General features: G+C 41.2%; 1 protein-coding gene across 11 annotated transcripts in view; it reads right to left on the bottom strand.

Moving 5' to 3' along the window:
• The window catches only part of TENM3 (teneurin transmembrane protein 3), a 3,803,041-nt gene that overhangs the window by 112,478 nt on the left and 3,667,628 nt on the right, over nt 1-22,935 (bottom strand). The gene's annotated exons all lie outside the window — the stretch shown is intronic.

The following is a 22,935-nucleotide window of genomic DNA, read 5'->3' as shown; positions in this document are numbered from 1 at the left end:
CAGGCTGCACAGCCAGGGGTACCAGTGTTGTTGGGGCCAGTCTGGAGCTAAATCAATGATCCTTGGTTTTTCCTCCCTTATTTTGAGCAGTACCCTGGGGATGAGAGGTAGGGGAGGGAAGGCATAGACCGATAGATTGACACAGGGGAAGGATATGGCATCCACCTTCCAAGCCATGCAGTGATGCTCCCTGGTGCAGAATTTGATGAGCTGATGGTTGGTGTGGGAGGCAAAGAAGTTGACCTTTAGGGTTCCCCATTTCTGAGTTATTAGGGTGAAGGTACTTCTGTTGAGTTGCCACTCATGTGGGTCCCGAAGATTTCTGCTTAATTGGCTTGCCAGACAGTTGAGAGAGTCTGGTAGGAATTGTGCTAACAGGTGTAGTTGCATGGAAGAGGCTATGAGCCAAAGGGTCATGGCCAGCCTGCATAGAGGGTAGGAGTGAGTCCCTCCCTGCTTGCTGATGTACCATATCACAGTGGTGTTGTCTATTTTGATCAGGAGAACCCCTGGAGAGAGAAGGGGTTTGAAAGCTATAAAGGCATGCTGCACAGCCATCATCTCTTTTTGACTGATGTGCAGAGGGATTTCCTGTGTGCTCCATTGGTCCTGTATGCACCTGTCGTCCAGCTGTGCACTCCAAGCGTAGTCTGGTGCATCTGTGGTGAGTGTCTGGGTGGCAGGGGGTGGAGAGAAGGGCAGTCCCTTGTTGTGGGAGCATGCTGCTTCCCACCGAAGAAATTCCTTTCCGAGGCAAGAAATTATACGTAGAAGAGTTTCCAGGTCTTGAGAGTGTTGACACCAAAGGCTCTTTAGGTACCACTGAAGTTTCCTCATATGCAGTCTGGCATATGGAATGAGTACTATGCAAGATGCCATGTACCCCAGAGCTTGCAGGATTTTCCTTGCAGATAGCTGGGGCCTGGTGACTAGTTGAGAGAAGTAGGCTGTCAGGAAAATTTGTTTCTCTGGTGTAAGGTATGCCATCTGGGATTCTGTGTCCAGACTTGCTCCCAGGAAGATTATCCTTTGGGTGGGCACCTGTTTGGATTTCTTTTTGTTGATTATGTACCCTAGGGAGGTTAGTAGGGTCTTTACAAAGGCCAGGTGCTTGTGCAGCTTTTCCTGGCTGTCTGCCTAAATAAGGCAGTCGTCTAAGTATGGGTAAATTTGAATATTTCTTTGTCTGCAAAGGGCAATGGCCGGAGCCAGACATTTTGTGAAAACTCTGGGAGCAGTAGATAAGCCAAAGGGAAGCACAGAGAACTGAAAGTGTTGAAATTCTGCCCTGAAGCAGAGCTATTTCCTGCATGATTCCCTGATAGGAATGTGGAGGTAGGCCTCTTTTAGATCTAGGGTGGCTAGCCAAGCGTCCTTGGAGAGCATGGGTAGCAGCTTCTGGAGGATGAGCATTTTGAATTTTGGGATCACCAGGAAGGTGTTTAGAATGGACAGATTGAGGACTGGGTGCCAGGTGTCCTGTTTTCTGGGCATCAGAAAAAGTCCGGAGTTGAAGCATTGGCCTATCTGTCCTGCAGGAACATGCTCTACTGCCCCTCATGCTCTACTGTTTTTTGAAGTGGAGGTAGTCCACTGATTAGACCTCTGCATTCCCTGGGGCTGCTGTCTGGGTGGGTCTGTTTCCACGGGGCCTAGGCTGGGCCAGTTTACTTGGAGCAGAAAAGGACCAGTGCTTGGAAGAGCAATGCCTGCTGAACTTAGAGGACTGGACCTGTAAGAAATCCTTAACTGTTTACATAGCTTTTGCTTGTTTTTTCCATCTTTTTTAAGACCTCTTCTGCCTTAGTGCCAAATAAGTTATCTTTATGCAAGGGGCATCCAACTATATAGATTTGACATGGTCTGGCAGGGATTGTTCCTTAAACCATGTATGTCTTCTAATGACAGATCATAGGTTTACCCCGCGTATCACTTCTGTGTCACTGTTAGACAGAGGCACAGTATACTAACCTCGAAAAAGGGCATAGCAAAATTAATTTAAAATGGGTGGCGAAAGCCAGACATACTCTGGCTAAGCTTAAATGCCCTAGGGCAGATAGCCTAGTATGAACCTATGAACCTATGACAGATCCAGTGACTGCTGCCCTGCAAGAAGCTTCTAGGGCATCAAAACCACAGTGTAAAGTGTGTTTAGTTACTTGACTTGCAGAATGCATTAAGTCTTGTAAATCTTTAGATTCTGCCCCATCAGGAAATGAAGACATTTTTTGTTTAAGGAGTTCCAAGGTATGTTGCTGAAATTTCAGAATATGGAACTGACAATTTAGTGCCCTGATAGGAAGAGTAGCTGAGGTGTATACTTTTTTACCCCATCTGTCCAATGCTCGGGAATCCCTGTCTGATGGGGTGGGATTCTTAGCAGAGGTTGCTTTAATTCCTTTTGGCCCTTGAGAAATGACCTCAGGGTCAGCTGTTGGATTTTTAAAAAGATATTTGTGTGAATCAGGGACTCTACAGTACCTGTCTGTTTTTACGGGAGCAGGAGGTAGGGCATTAGGAGTCGAGCTAGATTCAAGGAAAACATCCTGCACAACATCCAGGACTGGGGGGATGGCCAATGGTCTGTGTTGCAGAAAATCTAGGAATTCCCTGAGCCTCTTTTTAGACTGAGGGTAGTCCTGAGTCTCCCACTGGAAATGCTCCCTTAAAGTATGCAGGGTTTCCCCAAAGGAAATATCCTCTGGGGGAGAGGCTGAAGGAATAGAGTCCTCTACATCAGAATTCTCATAAGTGGGGAGGGGTTGCATGTCTTCATAGTCAGATGCATCAAATTCATCTGACTCTTGTTCAGACAAAACTACAGGGGACAGATCTCTTTTCTTTTTGGAGGGGGTAGCTTTTCTTCCCCTGATCTGCATGATAAGGTCTTCCGCCATTTTAAGCATTTGAGACTGAGGCAAGGTAGCAGGCACGTGAGAGTGGGTTGTCGGTTTCTTGGGTGTGGTTCGAACCCTGGGCCTAAGAAACGTGGTCATTTTTTTAAAGAATGGTAGCCACGAAAGAAGACGTCGGTTTGTGTCGAGATTCGGTAGTGCGAAGGACTTCTTCAGAAAACTCAGGTAGCGGCCGACCGGCACTCATGTGAACTGCTTCTGCTTCGGGCTCCATGGCAAGAAAGACTGATGTAATGGCATTGACTGCCTTACTTTATACTACTGATGACCTGACATCAGTCCTCAAGTGACAGCAACCGATGCAGAAATACTAAGTTTCTGGTACTCGGGCCAGCCGAGGGCTACCCTGGCAGAGATAACCCAAATGTTATGACTGCAACAGTGAAACACGAAGAACATCTTTCTTTTTTCTTGCATGTATATGGTTTATAAGAAAGGGAAGCCATACAAAGATTTTGTGTAAAAAATGTCAAGTAGAAGATGTTATTATCTATATAAGATTCTACAGGAAAGCGATAAAAAAAGAAAATCATTATGACCGCAAGTAATGGCTATGTGTAAAAAATATGAAATATGCAACTAGGTAAATATGCAAATAAACAAGGAATCTATAGTCTTTTCCATAAGTGCTATGGAATCTTTTACAGTCACACAAACTGACCAACTCAGCCAGAGCAGACCTCAGTTGAATGTCTCATCTGAGAGATGGCACCTCAGGAGAACAGCACCCCTACTTAGATTGCACAGCGGTACCAATATTAGAAGGAAAGAAAAAGGCCTTTTAAAGTACACTGATACTGTTGAAAGGCTAGATGTCCTTAGGAAAACGTAAAAAGAAATAAGTAATAGTGGTTTGCAATGGCTTAGAGATGCCAACATTTTGAATTTTGCTGCATCCAGGTTTTGATGTGTTGTGCAGAAACTGTCTACATTAACCAACAATATCCCCACTTCTATCTAATGGTGACATTAATACTACCAATTAAATGTTATAAAACACTTACTTTATGTTCTGCTTTCCAACATGTCATCAATAAGAACATTTACATCCCATTGTTGAAAACAAATAGTAGTCTGCCTTATCATTAACAGTACATCCACGGTTGTAGACTTTTTTATGGCATTTCACACACTATTAGACATTTCATCTGTGTACAACTATACTGTCTATAAATAACATGGAGTAAGTAGAATATGTAATGAAAATTCCTAGACTCAAAATATAGTATAAGGGTGCTTATCTTCTAGATGCAGGCAGTCATGAGAAGAAAAAAAATTAAGTGATACCTGTAAGACAATTCATCAGGCACACCTCAGCAGCAGGTAGCCATCCTTGGAGAGCTCAGCTTTAGCTCTTATGCAAAATCCAGCAGCAGGAAGCATGGATGGGAAGGACAGGCTAGTCTACATCAACCTGTATTCCATTTATGTTACAAACAAATGCTGGTGCATGCAAGCTTAGAAGCCTACATTACCTAAACATTACCCTCTCATATCCCAATGCAGGAATAAGTAAATCCATATCTGCAATGTATACGAACTGATTACCTAGTTCCTAAGACAAAGCAAAAGATTCTTTACAGCTAAGTATACTTAGGCGCACACACACACACACACACACACACACACACACACACACACACACACAATAGGATTAAATATATGCAACTAGAATTGTAGTATTAAGCCTCAAACAGTGTCAGGGGAAAGAGACTGGGAGACTCTCCTGATTCAAAAACCCTTCTATTTGAGCATCTATTGTCATGGTGCCTAAACTCACATGACATTGGTGATGGACATACAGGGTGAAAGAGACAGTACCAAACAGTGAGGGTTATGAACCAAAATATGAGCGGATGGCCTACAACATGCCCTCATACCTATTAACTCAAGGAATCTAGACAAAGCCTGAAATAATGGGGGGAACAAAGAACCCATAACGAAGTTTACATATTATTCTTATAAACTTTGAAAGGATAACAGGATTTGTGCCAGCATGCATTTTCTGATAGATATGAAGTCTGAAACTTAATGTATGTCATTATTTAGTGACTTTAGTCCACAGTGACTTCCCAGAATTCTGCAAATTTTATGAGGAACAGACCAAAAATATAAGGCAAAAATATGGCCGTTCTGCAAAAACCTGGACAGTTGAAAGGTATACATGCCCTGAAAAACTGCAGTGGTAAATGCTGCCCTACACCTAGAACAATGCAGAGGATGCAATATTTAGAGGAAATGTGAATGAATATCCAGGTAGCAGTCTCTCAAATTTTCTTGACAGAAGCAGTTCTTTGAAGAAAACTACAATCGTTTATTCTGAGGGTTTAATATCTTAGCTGTTTCTGCATGTCCTTGGCATGCAAAAAAAAAAAAAAATTCAGTCACTGTTTCAGACTGCGGCTAGATGACATATAAAGGGAATGAGTAAGGGACAATGTGGAAAGCTCCTTAGATGAAAGAAAGCCCTGCTCCTGTAAATAAAAAAAATGCCTAAGGCCTCCAGCCCATCAGTGTTTGTAGTTCAGAAATCATTCCAGCTGAGGTGAAGGACCAGGTTTACTAAGAAAGACATTTGAGTGCAGCTGTACTAGAAGCTCAGAAAAAAGCATATTTAATTTCTCAACTTCTCCATGAAAAAGCTCAGGTCCTGGATATTTGACATCTAGATAGCCACGGATGGAGGAATGACCCTTCTCAAGAGCTGTTTCTACTCTTGTGCAGCCAGACATGCCCTTATAGGTGTACCTTAGCAAACTAGTAGTCTCAAACCCAATTTAATTAAGTCCCAGGAACCCTGTACGACTTGCAGAAGGGAAAAGGGTATAGGACTGATACTCTTCTCACACCAATCCAAGAACCAAGTTCATTTAGACAAGCAGGAGTTCCTATTGGTAGGATTCTTTGCCTCTTTGAGAATTGATAGAATGACTAAAGAAAAAGAAATGCCTTTGAGGTTGAAATCTGATATCATTTAAAAAAGTTGAAGCAATTAAACCTGGGATATAACAATTTGTTTTCCCGCTGAACCAGATGTTTGCTGTGTAGGATAAAAGACATAGGTTCTTTCGTTACTATTTGAATCATCTGGGTAAACCAGAACCATCTTTACAGGCTGGGACTATAAGGTCAAGCTCTGCTCTTTCTCTTCATACCTGTAGCGGCATTTTTTAGTTTAAAGCCACAGAGGGGTCTTGAGTTTCAACTGACTAAGAATGACTTACAGTACTGCCTTCTATATTGCTTTGTGCAGAAACAGAAAATGTAAGATTCACTTTGTATGCAAACGGATGAGACCTTAGGAAGTACCACTGCTTTACAATAACCAAGATGGTAGAAAGCTCCATTGGCAATGAAGGATAAAGCCCTGAGTGTGACCCATACAACCTGAGTTCTACTAAAGACTTGGGTGTTTGATGGAGCTGGGGGGGGGGGGGGGGTTAAGGAATGAATGACATGGCATTGTGGTCCCAAGGCAGAGTTCCTGGTAGGGTGTGGAGCTATTATGGGATAACTAGTTTCTAAGGGTAAGATCAGCCTTGAAATGTTACATCACTTATGAAAGTGAGTGATATGCCATCGCTGACATCCATTACATGCTGGTCCCTCAATTGTGTCATTGGGTATGCATAGTGGGGTTAAAGATAAAAAAACAAAACGCCTGATGGTTGCCCAAATGACAGCTACTTTTGATTAACTGCCCCCCCCCCCCTTGTGAAGGGGCAACGAATGGGCCAATTCACCAAAAGGGGACTGATGGTTGGCAGGCAGCAAGGGGAAAATGGGGCAAAAAACAGTATCCAAGAAGTTTCCTCGGTCCAACATCAATACATGGAGGTGGGCTGATGCCTCCTTATTTGTGGACTCTACAAGGGCATTGTGACTAGAGATGTAAAACTGTGTAGATATTTCAGTTCAGCTTTAAATCTGTTTCCTAGAGCATTAAAGTTAGCCTGCAGAGGGTAGTGTTGAATCATACCTCTCAAGTGTCCAGATTTTTGCAGAATGTCCACATTTTTGCCTCATATTTTAGGGCTATTTCTCATAAGATTTCTGATTTTCTGGCAAGTTACTGAGGACTCAAATCACTGAATAATGACATACATTTGAGATTCAGACTTCATATCCTTAAGAAAATACATGCTAACACACATCCTGATAATCTATCAACTTTCTAATTCTGTAAGAGCAATATCTGAAATCTATCCTTATTTTTTGGCCTTTGTATCCCCCCTCCCCCATTATTTTAGGATTTGTCCAGTTTTCTTGCACTAAGCAGTTGGAAGGTATAATGGTGCTTGCCTCTTGTTTATTAGTGTGCAATGACACTGCATTGTTTGTTAGTGTGCAATGACATTGCAGCACAGCCTGTACTATCTGCAGTGTTGATGGTTTCACCTCTGACTGAAAGCTTTTAAGCTGATGTGTTTCATCTTCTGTTTCCTGAATTACCAGCCCTGAATATGAAAGTGTTGATGGAGGGTTCCCAAACATTCTCAGATGCATCTTGTGTCAACTTCAGGTCTGATTCTGTGAAAAGAAAGAGGATCCCTGATAAGATATGACTCCATTACCTTTGATGACTGCCAGGACCAAAACAACGGCATGCTCCATCATTGTCTTTCAGTTCACTTCAGATACTACTGCATCTCCTTCGTGTGCAGCCGGACATATGGTCAGTTCTCATACATTTTCTTCATTAACATGCTTCCTAATGAAACTGAAAGTGTCCCTGAAGTTAACACCCCCCCTGACACAGAGTTCAAAGATAAAGTGTCTTCATCATCAGTAATAAGACAAGGGTAGAGTGTGCTGAATCTGCTTATGCCAGGTCCTCCTCATTCTGCTCCTAGCTTGAGGAGTCTGATGAGGTAAGCTGCCCCTTTATTTTCTTTTCTCTATTACAGAAAAGACAGATGGTCCAATTACTGAGGCTACAGCTCACGCAGAGGGTTAGAGGTTTAAGAGTTTTCACAGCAAGCTCAAAAGCCATATTTTCCTTAGTTCCTTTTGAAGATGACTGGGAATAAGGTCTGACTGAGAAGCGTTTTATCTGTAACTCAGAAACCAGTATGAAAACTCTGATTTACTTCACTAAATTCAGAATGTTGTTTTTTTCTTTGCTGTATTTCGTCCGTAACCAACTGTATTTGCTGTGCATTTGTCTTCCCAGGATGTCAAACATTCAGTCCAAATGTGTTGTGGATTTTGTCACAGCAAGCTGCATATCAATTTAATGAAGCCATAACCACTGAAACAACTAAAAATTAAAACCGTACATTAACAGTACTCAAATGCATTGAAAACAAAATCCAGTATCTTCAGGAAAATGAGCAACAAGAAAAAAATGCAGATAGGGCAAGTCTCCCCCATGAATTCCCCCACAGTGGGTCTTCATCTTCAGATTTCCGTATTTATTTACTTACTGATATTTGGTTACTGGGGAAGCCCGTTTGGCTAGGTGCCCATTTTCCATGGAGGTTCAGTGAGAAAAGCTCCCCGAAGTATTACAAAAACATTTTAAGAACAATAATTTTACAATCTTCAAAAGTAATACAACAACAACATCTACAGTTTAAATTATCATACCAAATTAGACATAATGTCAAAACACTGGTTAAGAATAGATACAATTTGTATGACAATGATTTAATATTTAGAGAAATGTTTTCCAGTTTATAGAGAAATTAAAAGTAAGTTGGTATGACATCAACAGGACTTGCAGTATACATACTTAACTATACTAATACTACTGTCATACAACACCACAGAAAGTGTAAAGACCAACAAAGTAAAAAAAATCTTCTGCTCCACATCCAGCACTCTGCTTCAGAAAACAGTATAATCAAACAGCACCGATACCAAACACTTACTTTTTTTCTGGTTCCACATAGCTAAATCCTCTGAACAAATGCACATCAGCACAGACTACATACGTGAGTGAGCATAACTTTTTTCATACATCCCAGTGGCTATTGTTTCCATAAATAATGCTGATCTTTTTCAGCTGATGGGCATGGCTCTCGAAGAAAGGATGTAACAGAACTGGTGAAGACCAAGCTACATACTCCTGTCTCAGAAAGGTATTTCTCAGTATAAGGTATCTTTCCATGAGACAGAAGTCACTTAAGCTCCGAGAGAACTTCCGAAGAAATGAAAGAAGACAAAGTAAAATAACATCAAATAAATGCACAGTCTATGAAATTCACAAAATTTTAGTTGTCATTCTGATTTTATATAGTGAACTCCTGCAGGTTCTATATACCTATAACTGAAAAACATAAAATAAAAAGAAAGTTTAAGTTAACTAGCTTACACCAGACAATATGTCCTTCTATTTATGCATGTGTATATAATGTGTCATGTTGGCCAGTGTATGATGACAAGAAGGTAGCTTGTTGTGAAACTTACAAATTAAGTCTTCAGACAATGAAACATAAACATTACATGTGCAAGTGTGGGTTCAATCCTTATACCATTACAAGTCAATACTTCTGGTTAAAAAATGTATCATTCATGAGCACATATTTGTGTTTATTATTCCACTGCCTTTCTAGCCACTAAATATAATTTTCTTATTTATGTTATTTTTTACAAGCCTGAAGGCAGTACCAAACCCCATCAAAAGTATTTGTCCAGTCTTCAGACTCAAATGTCGTCAGTTATTAGTTCATAATGAAAGCATCTAAGTAGGTATTTAAAGCGATATAATTAAAATACAAAATTAAAGTAGATAATGATTGAGCCGGCATACAGAACCTAATTATGATTGCAACCAGTTTTAATTACTTCTACTTTTTAAGAGGAGAGGCATCACTATTTTTCTGCTCAAAAGTGCCAAATAAACTAAATAAACTAATGAATTAGAGATTCTGAAGAACTTTAATAAAGGTTTGTGCAAGTTAAGATGAGATGAAATGCATTAACCAAACTTAAAAATTATGAAGAATGCTTATATGAAAATAACTCCCTTCTGTCCTGGCAGCTAATTAGCGATGGAAAGATATAATCCCATTCAAGACTAAATGTTCCTTCATTCAGGACACAATATTCTTTTTGATGATGCAGATATGAAGGTTATGATTCCTCTTAGAGGTAATAACTTGGGCCTAAGGTAGAATATGGAAAGGCAACATACAAAACATGGCATCCTGGTTTGAGTACATACTTTAAACTAGCTTTTCTTTCACCCTGTATCTGCACCTCTCAGTATATTTTTACTCTAATGAGTCCTGCTCTTCTCACAATGTACATTCTAAACCTTTTTAAACACCTCTTTAGAATGAATCCTGCTCTCATCATAGTTATTGTTCTATCTCTGTTGATTGGTTGTATAAAAGACAATACAGCACTGATGAAATAAGTCTTTCCCTCGTGTTCCTCTGTAATGTCTTAGCTGAGTAACTCACAAGTGTGACACTGCTGTATCACAACACAGCAGACAAGTCTCACGTGACTGTAGTGGGATATGTGACTGCATTCCAAACACTGTCAATCTAGTGTGAAAGACAGTAGTTCACTGAATAAATCAGTATGTTATACATATGCCTAATGATATTTCTAAATTGCCTTTACTGGACAAATATGTGAAAAGATTATTAACAAAAGACTGTGCTGTTCATTTTTGATCATAAGAATGTAGTGCAGAGCCTGCATAAATAAACTGGAAAACAAATGTAATGTAACACTTTATACTGGATCAATACAGGTTCTGAAATTACTTGAACTTCCAGGCTAGGAGGGGCCCTTCATCAAGAGTTCCAAAGGGCCCCTGCTGGTCTGAAAGCTTGAGTAACTGCAAAACATATGGTGGCCTAAGAAAAGCTGTTACATCACATCTGTGTCCCAGTGCCTTTGTGTTTTCTGTTAGGGGACAAACACAGAATTTCTCATTTTTCTTTCTCTACCACTGTGTAGAGCCTTGTTATGTAGGCGACTGGATACCAAAGTAACTTCTCTTATTTCTAGTAAAATTTTACTACTGGCCTCTTGAACATGACATTTAATTACACACGTAACCTGCCAAGGACATTTAAATGAGGAAGTAAAACATCTGGTTGCTTTCTTATGAGGCCAGACTGAAACAAAGTAGGAATCAGACAAAAAGAGACTAAGAACGGAAAAGCAATGAAGGAAGAGAGTAGTGAAATACCCTAGCAAAAAAAAAAACCTGAGATAAGGCCATGCACACAAACAGCAGGATAACCCTTTGGCAGTATGTTATACATTACTAGTTTGAAATGATAATCAATAATGGAAACAAAATGTTGTTGTTTGTCTTTCTGCTTTTCCCGGTTGGGGGTCGCCACAGTGGAACTCTGGTCCTCTAATAATTGGCAGTTGTTTTTTTTTTTTTTGTGGTGTCGAGTTGCCAGCCCGACGCCCATCCTTCAATGAAGGCACGCCCATTCAACACATGTCTTTCGAATGTCCACGACCGCAGGGAGGACATGCAGACTCCACACAGAAGGCACTCCCAACCCAAGCAAAAAGCTAATCAAAACTGTAATTTGTTTAGCTATGGTGATGCTGACACACACACACACACACACACACACACACACACACACACACACACACACACATACACACACACACACACACACACACACACACACACACACACACACACACACACACATTTTATTAACTTTCTTACCCATCCAACCCCAACATTTTATCAACACAGGACACTACAACAGACTGTGGAGCTCATGGCGATCATTTTATTAATTTAGCCATATCAGAAAATGAAAACTTTCCCAACCAGCTTCTTTCTGTGTATCATCAGACATACATTCTAAAACCTGTTAAAATGTCTGCAGCCAGTGTGTAACCTGAGACCTGATAGAAACAAGCAGTGTGATATACAAGGACACTGAATTCTTAAAATTAAGACAAGGATGAGGTCAGATACAGGAACTTTAATGCTTAGAAAGTTAATGGATTTTCTGTTTTTGATGTGCTAACTGATCTCATAAAGAATGGAACTTGTGTCTTTCTGCTGGCTGTAATGATGACTTTGCTAAATAGATAGTCTTTGGGGGTTTTGTGTCAGGAAATACAATGGACTACAAAGCATCTTGAATCTATTATTATAAGAATTGTACATTTTTTCTATATCTGGATCCAGTATTCTGAAACCTGAGGAGTACGCATGTGGTCAGTCCATCTGATATTATTTTCTGCATATTTACTGGAAGTTACTGCTGTTACTTATTAGCACTTCATGCTCTGAGTTAGAGAACAAAAACACATTCTGTTCTCAGTGCATCTGGAAACATAACTACACGCAGGATATTTTGTTTAATTTAATGCAACAGATGCAATTTAATTAATATAGAATTAGGCACCTGTTTGCACTTGGAACTAAACACAATGAATGAAACATGGGTTTTAATCATTAAGGGTACAATACAAGATAAGGGTGTTAGTAAATACCATCCTGATTAAAATATAAATATTAGATAATGGAAGAATGAATTCCAAGATTAGGGAGGTAAAGTGGACAAATTCATCAGGGACGTGTGTATCTTCTGAATCTGCGCAACTCTCTGTTATATAAATAATATATGAGACAATATATAATTTCTTTCAATTTGCCTGTCAGTTACTGTTCTGTAGTATGAATGAACCATCTGCTATCAAAGTTCATAAAGAACAGCCACAAAGGTGGAGAAGTATTCCGTGACCTCCCTATGTGCTTATATGGATGAATGAAGTCTGATGCTAGACATTACACCTCAGAGGCAGTATATACATTTCTGTCTCCTCTTGTAACACCTCCTCCTGCTTAATGCACCCCACACATATAATTATTTTCATTTTTGCAGAAAATCAGACTTGTGTAGTTAGTGACGTCATTTTAAAGGGTAACAGATGCCATTGCGTTTAGTTGTGGACGACATACATGGGAAGACAGACTGCAGATCATCTGGCCACGTTGTGAGTGTAGTGTGGGTCTTGATGTCATGTCTGTAATATGAGTTCGTTGTCATGTTCCTCATCAAAACAGCCACTGCATTTAAACTTAACAAATCTGGCAATGTTTAGTGTTTTAGCGAACACACAGCAGCTATGTTTAGTGACTAATTTGCCAAAAGATAATATCTGTATTGGACTATAAGACCCCTAGAGATGGGGCAAATACATTTCAAGTAGGTATTCTATAAACACTTTCAGCATTCTCAGTCTGAGAAACTGCAATAAAATCTTGTATGCTTAATGATTCACAACAGGCTACCTGCATGATTTCCTTTTCTCTAAGGCATCAGGCTCATACCTCTCAACCTCTTAGAGCAAGAAATCTGGACAAAGCCACAAATAATTGGGGGACAAAGATCCAAAAATAAGGACACTTTTTAAATATTGCTCTTACAAACGTAGAAAGTTGATAAACTAATAGGTTTTGCATTAGCATGACTTTTTTTGAAGGGTATGAAGTCTGAAACTCAAATGTCTCCCATTATTGTCTGAGTTTAGTCCTTGATGATTTATTAATAATTTGTCAGAAAACCACAATTTTATGAGAAACCGGCCAAAAATATGAGTCAAAAATCTGGACATTCTGCAAAAATCTGGACAGTTAACAGTTATGACAGGCTGTTCTTAAGTGTAGAAGAGCAACTAGAATCTATGAGTAAGTATCAAACACAAGACCCCTTAAGAGAGGAAATCATGCCTGTATTGGAAAGTCAATGTGTCTCTTTCATCAAATGAAAGCTGGAAATCAAACAAGATGCAAATCTAACCAGGACATAATGATGAGGGATGTGCCTATGAGCAAGCAGAAAGTACAGTTGTGTACACTTACCATAAATGTAGATGTTCGAGTGTATTCACTGTTGCAGACATTACATTTGGGTAATCTGCTGGCAGGTTGCCCTCAGTCAGCCTGATTAACAAAGTCTTGGGTCCTGCGTCGGATGCTGTCCCTTCTTCCATGACGTCAGGTAGTCAGGGGTATAAAACATGCAACCAACATCATTACATCAGTTTTTCTCGCCCCAGATGTCAGCTGCCCCCCTAACAGGGAGCAAATAAACACAAAAACACAAAAGTATACCTCCAACCAAAAGCAAATACACCAAAAAGGCTTTTAAGCATAGTAAAGGAAAGTAGAGGTATAGTTAGAAAATCTAGGGGGCTGGAGGGAGGATAACCAGGACTGCAACAGTGAATACATTCGAACATCTACATTTATGGTAGGTGTACACAACTGTACTATGTTCTTCGCGTTTCACTGTTGCAGTCATTACATTTGGGTAGATTCCCAAAGCTATGGTTGGGAGGAGGAGTTTATACAGCATTAGGGCTAGCTATAAGGCCATGCAAGACAGCAGTGGCAAAGCCAGCTCTGGATTTAGAGAAAATTGGTAAATGATAATGCTTGGTGAAAGTATGCACAGAACTCCAGGTAGCAGCTTCTAGGATATCCCTGGTAGGGCCACCTCTGAGAAAGGCTGCAGAAATAGATGCAGTCCTGGTGGAGTGAGATCTGATCCCCTGGGGGATAGGTTTTCCACAGTGCTTATAGCAGAAATGAATGCAATGGCTTATACATTTAGAAATGGTTTGTTTTGAAATAGCCTGCCCCTCTGCCCCTGCAGCAAATGCTACCAGCGATTGTTCAGATTTACTTTGAGATTTAGTCCTGTCCATGTAGAATCTTAGTTGTCTGTGCACATCCAAGGAATGCAGAATCCATTCCCCTTTGTTCTGTGGATTGGGAAAGAAGGTTGGCAAATGAATGGACTGATTAAGAGCCACACTGGAAACCATCTTGGGCATGAAGGATGGATTGGTCCTGAGAGATACCCTGTCCACATGAAAGATGATGAAAGGCTCCACTGCCATAAGGACCTGTAATTCAGACATCCTTCTAGCTGAAGTGATTGCTAAAAGGAAGGCTGATTTCCAAGAAAGAAATTTTAAGTCTACAGTAGCAGCTGGCTCGAAAGGAGGTAGAGTGAGTTTCTCCAAAACAAAGTTAAGGTCCCAGGCAAGGGTTGGAGCTCTCCTGGGTGGTTTCAAGTTTTTTGCCCCTCTGAGATACTGCTTGAGCAGAGGATGAGAGAAGAGGGTTGGTTCCATGTTATAGTGAGCTGAAATAGCTGAGGCGTGGATTTTAATGGAGGAAAAAGACAGGCCCTTGTGAAGCATCTCAGTTAAGTACTGCAAAATCTGAGGTAAATTGGGTGCTGCTGTGCTCATCCCTAAAGACTGATTCTAGGCACAGAATCTTTTCCATTTGTCAGCATAAGATTTTCTAGTACTAGGTCTCCTCACCTCCAAGATGACATCTGTCACAGGTTTGCTGAGGGATGATAAGGGTGAATTTATGTGATTAGCCAGGCTGCAAGGTTTAATGTTGGAAGCTGAGGGTGCAGAATTTGGTTCTCCTGCTGAGACAGCAGGGAAGGGGTCTGAGGCAGGTGCCATGGAGATATTTGCGACACACTATGCAGGAGGGGGTACCAGTGTTGGCGTGGCCAGTCTGGAGCAATCAAAATCATCCTTGGTTTGTCCTGTTTGGCTTTTAGTAGAACTTTGGCGAACCGAGGCAGAGGGGGAAAAGCATAGACTGATAGATTTTTCCAGCTGAAGGACAGAGCATCCATTTTCCAGGTTTGTTTGTGGGGAGTCCTTGTGCAAAACTTGTCCAACTGGTAGTTCTGGGGGGAGACTCGTGGAGATTTTTAGGTGATTTAACCAGGGACAAATGGCAGTCTCACATTACATATCTCACCATTCATATCAAAGATTTGTTCTCTAGTATCCCTAAAGAGCAAGGTTTGGAGTATTTCGCCAGTAGTATACGGAAACATTCAGGTTTCACCTGGGACAAGACCAACTTGATTTGTGACATGATGGGATTGGTTTTGGACTACAATTTTGTGGCATTCCAGGGAGAATTTTTCAGGCAGACTAGGGGAGTTGCCATGGGGGCGGCTTGTGCCCCCATGTACGCTAACCTGGTCATGCTTGAATGGGAATCGAGATTTGTGTTCAATAGTCAGTTTGATTCGGACATTACATATTATGTAAGATACCTTGACGACATCTTTATCCTTTGGAATGCCTCAGTGGCTAGGTTAGATGAATTTATGATTTATCTCAATTCAACCAAATATTTTTTAACATTCACCCACAGCCACCATTGCAAAGAAATACCTTATTTAGACACACTCATCAGTCACAACCTTGAGGGCTTTATTTCTAGAGTCTTCAGGAAGCCCACCTTTTCGAATGACTACATTCACTACACCAGTAACCATCCCCCCCACGTCTTTAAGAACATCTTAAAAGGTCAAAGCATAAGAGTAGCCAGGATGTCCTCTACTAGGGACATCATGACGTCCGAACTTGCTACACTTAAAAAGCTTTTCTTGGATCGCGGATATCCTGAAAAGATGGTCACGGAAGTGACCAATCAAGTACAGAGTCAATGGGGATTAAAATACACTCCCATTTTGGGAAATTACAGCATGACGAATGAGAAGGACAAGGTGAATGAATCCAGGGGAAGAGTATGTGTTCTTATGTACACACCTTTCACACATATTATTACTGATATTCTTGTCAGACATTGGGAATTGGTGGCAGCACTCGATTCTGATGAGATTTTAGGTAAAGTCCCCAAATATGTTTATAAGACAGCTCCTAATGTAAAAAATTTGTTGGAAAGGGCTAGTAATAACAGGGGCAATGTTCGTAGAGAAGACAATAGAGGAACAACAAAGTGCGGTAGGTGCAAACAATGTAGATATATTAACCAGGCAAGGGTTTTAGGCTGGGTGACATCAATGGTACCTATATCAAAAGTCTAAAGGGAAATTGTGAAACAAAGGGTGTGGTATATGTGGCCCTTTGTAAACTATGCAACGCCCACTATATAGGAAAAACGGAGAGGCAGCTGAAGAAACGGCTGTACGAACACCATTACAGGATACAAAAGTGCGACAATAAAAATGCCTTATATAGGCATATTTTAGAAAAAGGTAGTGATCATAGTTTCCATTTTTGTATTATAGATCAGGTGTATATTTCCCCCTACGGAGGAAATTGGAAAATGGAATTGGCCCTTAAAGAAAGCAGATGGCAGATATTGACTGATTCAACCCGGAAACCGGGTTTGAATGATTTCATTAGCATTAAACCTTTTTTAATGTGTTCGTGACCACTACCTGCCCTCCCTTTCAGGACATTGACACTTTACTATATATATTATGTTTTATGTTATTGTATGCAATTACATTCAACTGCATTTGTACTGGATGTTTAGTATTTTAACTACTGTATTTATCATTCATTAATTTTTATTGTATTCTGAATGACATCATAAGACTTTGTTCTGACACAGAAACATATATTTTGTAGGTTAATGCTTTTAATTCACAATTTATACACATGTATTTTTTAAACAGTAGGATATGTTTTTTATCTGTATGACATTTGCATTACTATATTTTCCTTTTTCCATTATATATTTATAGAGTACATTTTTTATGTACATGTCAAGTGCTTTGATTATCTACTTATTGCAATATGCAGTATTAACAAACACACAGACTGCACATTAGATTAATATGCCTTTAAAAATTTTGGCGGTCTTCTGAGGTAGTTATGTCATTATATCATCTTATTATTCTATTTAGAAGGATATAAATTGGATCATCCTGTTTCAATATATTGTTCTGAGGAAGACTGTGTATCACAGTTGAAAGCGCTTAACCTGTACTTTCTATTTTGTGTGGATTTATTAAATACATTTATCTTATCCTGGTGTACGAGCAGTGTGTTCCGGTGTACATCCATCTGGACTGTGTTATTAAGTTAAGGTCCCAGGCAAGGGTTGGAGCTCTCCTGGGTGGTTTCAAGTTTTTTGCCCCTCTGAGATACTGCTTGAGCAGAGGATGAGAGAAGAGGGTTGGTTCCATGTTATAGTGAGCTGAAATAGCTGAGGCGTGGATTTTAATGGAGGAAAAAGACAGGCCCTTGTGAAGCATCTCAGTTAAGTACTGCAAAATCTGAGGTAAATTGGGTGCTGCTGTGCTCATCCCTAAAGACTGATTCTAGGCACAGAATCTTTTCCATTTGTCAGCATAAGATTTTCTAGTACTAGGTCTCCTCACCTCCAAGATGACATCTGTTACAGGTTTGCTGAGGGATGATAAGGGTGAATTTATGTGATTAGCCAGGCTGCAAGGTTTAATGTTGGAAGCTGAGGGTGCAGAATTTGGTTCTCCTGCTGAGACAGCAGGGAAGGGGTCTGAGGCAGGTGCCATGGAGATATTTGCGACACACTATGCAGGAGGGGGTACCAGTGTTGGCGCGGCCAGTCTGGAGCAATCAAAATCATCCTTGGTTTGTCATGTTTGGCTTTTAGTAGAACTTTGGCGAACAGAGGCAGAGGGGGAAAAGCATAGACTGATAGATTTTTCCAGCTGAAGGACAGATCATCCATTTTCCAGGTTTGTTTGTGGGGAGTCCTTGTGCAAAACTTGTCCAACTGGTAGTTCTGGGGGGAGGCAAATAGATCTATGTCTGGGTTTCCCCATTTGTTTGTCAACATGTTGAAAATCCGTGCTTCCGTTTCCACTCGTGTAGGTCCATGAGGTTTCTGCTTAGTCCACCTGCCAGTGTATTCAATTTTCCTGGCAGGAACTGAGCTTGTAGATGCACTTGATAGCTCAGGGCTGTATTTCACAATGCCATGGCTAGTTTGCAGAGGGGGTAAGAATGCGTACCCCCCTGCTTGTTTATGTACCACATAACCGTGGTGTTGTTCGTTTTTACCATTAGTTGATAGATTTTTCCAGCTGAAGGACAGAGCATCCACTTTCCAAGCTTGTCTGTGGTGAGTCCTTGTGCAAAATTTGTCCAACTGATAGTTCTGGTGGGAGGCAAACAGGTCTATATCTGGGCTCCCCCATTTGCTTGTCAACATGTTGCAAATCCTTGATTCCAGTTTCCACTCGTGTGGGTCCATGAGGTTTCTGCTTAGTTCGTCTGCCAGTGTATTTAGTTTCCCTGGCAGGAATTGAGCTTGTAGATGTACTTGGTAGCTCAAGGCTGTGTTCCACAATGCCATGGCTAGTCTGCAGAGGGGGTAAGAATGCGTACCTCCCCTGCTTGTTTATGTACCACATAACCGTGGTGTTGTTCGTATTTACCATTAGTTGTCCTGGAAGAATGTAGTCCTTGAAGGCTGTCAGAGCATTCTGTACAGCTAACATTTCTTTTTGACTGATATGCAGGTGCATTTGATTTGGGTTCCATTTGCCCTGAATGCACTTCCCTGTCAGGTGAGCCCCCCATGCATAGTCTGATGTATCTGTAGTTAGAGTTTGGGTGGCAGGGGGTAGTGTGGATGGTAATCCCTTGTTTTGGTGGCAGGCTTCTGCCCACCATAGGAACTCCAGGCATAGGCAAGGTATGATAGGAATCATTGTTTCCAGGCTGTGACAATGTTGACTCCATAGACTTTTTACATACCACTGTAGTTTCCTCATATGCAGTCTTGCATATGGAATTAGAAGAATGCAGGAGGCCATGAACCCCAAGGCTTGCAGTATTTGTCTTGCAGATAGTATTGTTTTTGCGGCCACTTGTTTGAAGTAAGTTGATAAATGAATTTGCTTCTCTGACGTGAGGAAAGCTATCTGGGCAGTTGTATTCAAGCTTGCACCCATGAATGTAATCTGTTGACAGGGTACCACTTGTGATTTATTTTCATTTATGGTGTACCCTAGACAAGTTAGAACCCTTTTTACAAATGCCAGATGATTTAAAAGTATGCCCTGGTTTTCTGCCTGAATTAAACAATCGTCCAGGTATGGATATATTTGAATATTTCTTTGCCTGAAAAATGCAATAACTGGAGCCAGGCACTTTTTAAATACCCTGGGCGCAGTAGACAAGCCAAAGGGCAGTGCAGAAAACTGATAATGCAAGTAGCCTGCTTTGAAGCATAGCTATCTTCTGCAAGATTCCCTGATTGGGATGTGCAGGTATGCTTCTTTTAAATCTAGAGTTGCCAACCAAGCATCTTTGCCTAGCATAGGAAGTAACTGGTGAAGAGTTAGCATCTTGAATTTTGGAATATCCAGCAAGGTGTTTAGAGTAGACAGGTCCAGGACTGGACGCCATGATTTGTCTTTTCTGGGTACCAGGAAAAGCCTTGAATAGCAACCTTAGCCCTTTTCCTCTTCTAGCACCAGCTGAATAGCCCCCATGCTTATGAGAGAAAGTACTTGTTTTTGAGCCTCTGCCCACTGACCCGGGGGCAGGTCTGGCCACCCGTTTGGTGTTGGCAATGTGTGGAAATGAAATCTGTATCCCTGGGACACTATATTTAAAACCCATCTGTCCTGGGTTATGAGTTCCCAGTTCTTTGCATGAAGAGCAATCTTTCCTCCCAAAGGGGAGGTTGAAGGATAAGTGCTTGGTAATTTCAAAAGGAAGTCATTGAGACTGTTTACTGTAGGGAGGTGTCTTGTTATTTCCAGATTTGGAAGTGGAGGCCCCCCACTGCTTAGCTCTGAGAGTACCCTGGGACTAAAACCTGGGGTTTTTGCTGTGTCTGGATTTGGCTTGAGAGGATCTGGAAGGGGCTGGAAAGGACCAATTCTTAGTAGGCCAATGCCTACTAAATATTGGAGGTTGTACTTGTAAGAAATCTTTAACAGTTTGCATAGATTTAGCTTTATCTTCCATATTTTTTAGAACTTCTTCAGCCTTATTGCCAAACAGGCGGTCCTGATTTAAAGGAGCATCCAACAATTTAGCTTTAACATGATCAGGCAAAGATTGCTCCTTAAGCCAAGCATGCCTTCTAAGCACAGACCCAGTAACAGCAGCCCTGCAGGAGGCCTCTAAAGAATCAAAACCACATTGCAAAGTATGTTTTCCAACTTGTTCAGCAGACTGCATTAAATCCTGTAAATCTTTATTTTCCACACAGTCAGGAATCAACATCATTTTCTGTTTAAGCAATCCAATAATATGCTGTTGATATTTTAACATATGAAATTGGCAGTTTAATGCTCTGACGGCCAAGGTCACAGAAGTATAAACCTGTCTGCCCCATCTATCCAGCGCCCTGGAATCTCTATCAGAAGGGGTAGGATTTTTTAGCAGTAGAAGCCTCAATGCCCTTGGGCCCCTGAGAAATGGTTTCTGGATCTGCAACAGGATTTTTGAAAAGGAACTTGTGGGACTCTGGAACCCTGTAGTATCTGTAAGGTTTACTAGGAGCCGGAGGCAGGGGCCAAACTGGATTCCGAGAACACATCATCAACAATGTCTAGTACAGGAGGTATAGCCAAAGGCCTATGCTGAGGTAGAAGAAGGAAATCCCTAAGCCTCTTTTTTGAATCAGAAAAATTCCTGGCTTTCCCACTGGAAATGCTCCCTCAAAACATGTAAAGTTTCCCCAAAAGAAAAGTCCTCAGGAGGGGAAGCAGAGGGAATGGAGTCCTCTGCATCGGAATCCTCATAAGTAGGTATGGACAAATCCAGGTGATTAGAAGAGTCAGAAGAAACAGAATCCTGATCATAAGATTCATAATCAAGTTCAGCCCTAGGCCTCTGGGGGGGGGGGGGGTACATTACCCCTGATTAGTAAAATTAGATCTTCAGCCTTTTTTATCATTTGCTTTTTTAGGCATAGGGGCCTGAACATGTGGCCTGAGCGCCGGTTTTTTAGACATGGATCGAGATTTAGGCCTTAGTAATGAAGGCAGTGTCGATTTAATATGCAACTCTGTAGGCCTGAATACACCCTCAGAAGCCAGGGCCTGCACAGTGGCTCTGGACCCATCTAAGGTAGAGACATCCACAGGTTCCATAGGTGAAGCATCTCGTGGCATACCAGACTCCGAATGGGTCTCAGTAGAGGCCTGCAAATCAAAAGTAGCGGGTATCAGGGGCTGCGAAAGTGCCTCACTGAGTACCGGTGAACTGGCACCTGGCTTAGGAGAAGCGTTGTCGGCAGTTTTGAACCTCGGTGGCCTGTCTCTGTCTTTATCTTTGCGTTTTTTTGGAATTCCGGTAGTTGGAAGGCTAACCAACGACATTTCTGGATAACTAAACTGAGAACCAAAATAATTAGAGGCAAAAATGTACCAACGACGGATGGTGCGCTGATTAGATAAAGCACAAAACCGACAGCAAGGTACATCGTGGTCAGGGCCTAGGCAAGGAATACAGTACAAATGAAAATCTTTATGAGGTATTTGCTTTCCACAAGTAATGCAATTATTAACTTTTATTGACATTGGTAAGGAGCAAGAAAAAGTTTCCCAAACGGGGTACTTAGCTTTAAGTTGAAGACTTTGGTTCTGAAACTCGAAATCAAAAATGTCAGGAGTTGGCCGACCGGCAACTGCGAACTGCTTCTGCTTCGAGCACCGCATGGCAAGAAAGACTGATGTAATGACGTTGGCTGCATGTTTTATACCCCTGATGACCTGATGTCATGGAAGAAGGGACAGCATCCGACGCAGGACCCAAGACTTTGTTAATCAGGCCGACTGAGGGCAACCTGCCAGCAGATTACCCAAATGTAATGACTGCAACAGTGAAACACGAAGAACATCTTTTTTATTCCATTTGAATAAAAAAGAAAAGAAAAGACTCAAACAGTACAAAAGAAAGGAAAGTTGTGTAAAATCTTACCATAACCATAGATGTCCTTCTCTTCCATGTTTCAGTATTCTACTTGTGGGTTTACCCTTCTTCCTCTCCAGTTTTCTGGCCAGGTTTCCAAAGATTTTCAGTCCTTCTTGGTGCGTTAGATGTCTGATGTGGCTGCAGGAATGTGGGCCATAAAAGTGACGTCTGTACGCACCAGCCCTCAGAACATAGTAAAAGCCCCGGTCGGAGCCAGTCCTGTAAGGGCATAGCCTGTCCTATATCACCCCAGAGAGCAAGTGCAGTCATACAAGTGGGAAAGGTGAGTGGGAAGGAATACTGCAACATGGAAGAGAAGGACATCTATGGTTACATTAAGATTTTA

This window comes from Protopterus annectens, chromosome 2.part1 (genome assembly GCF_019279795.1).
Source record: "Protopterus annectens isolate FY-2018-M chromosome 2.part1, PAN1.0, whole genome shotgun sequence".
NCBI classification, from domain to species: Eukaryota; Metazoa; Chordata; order Ceratodontiformes; family Protopteridae; genus Protopterus; species Protopterus annectens.
This window is presented reverse-complemented; position numbering and strand designations above follow the sequence as displayed.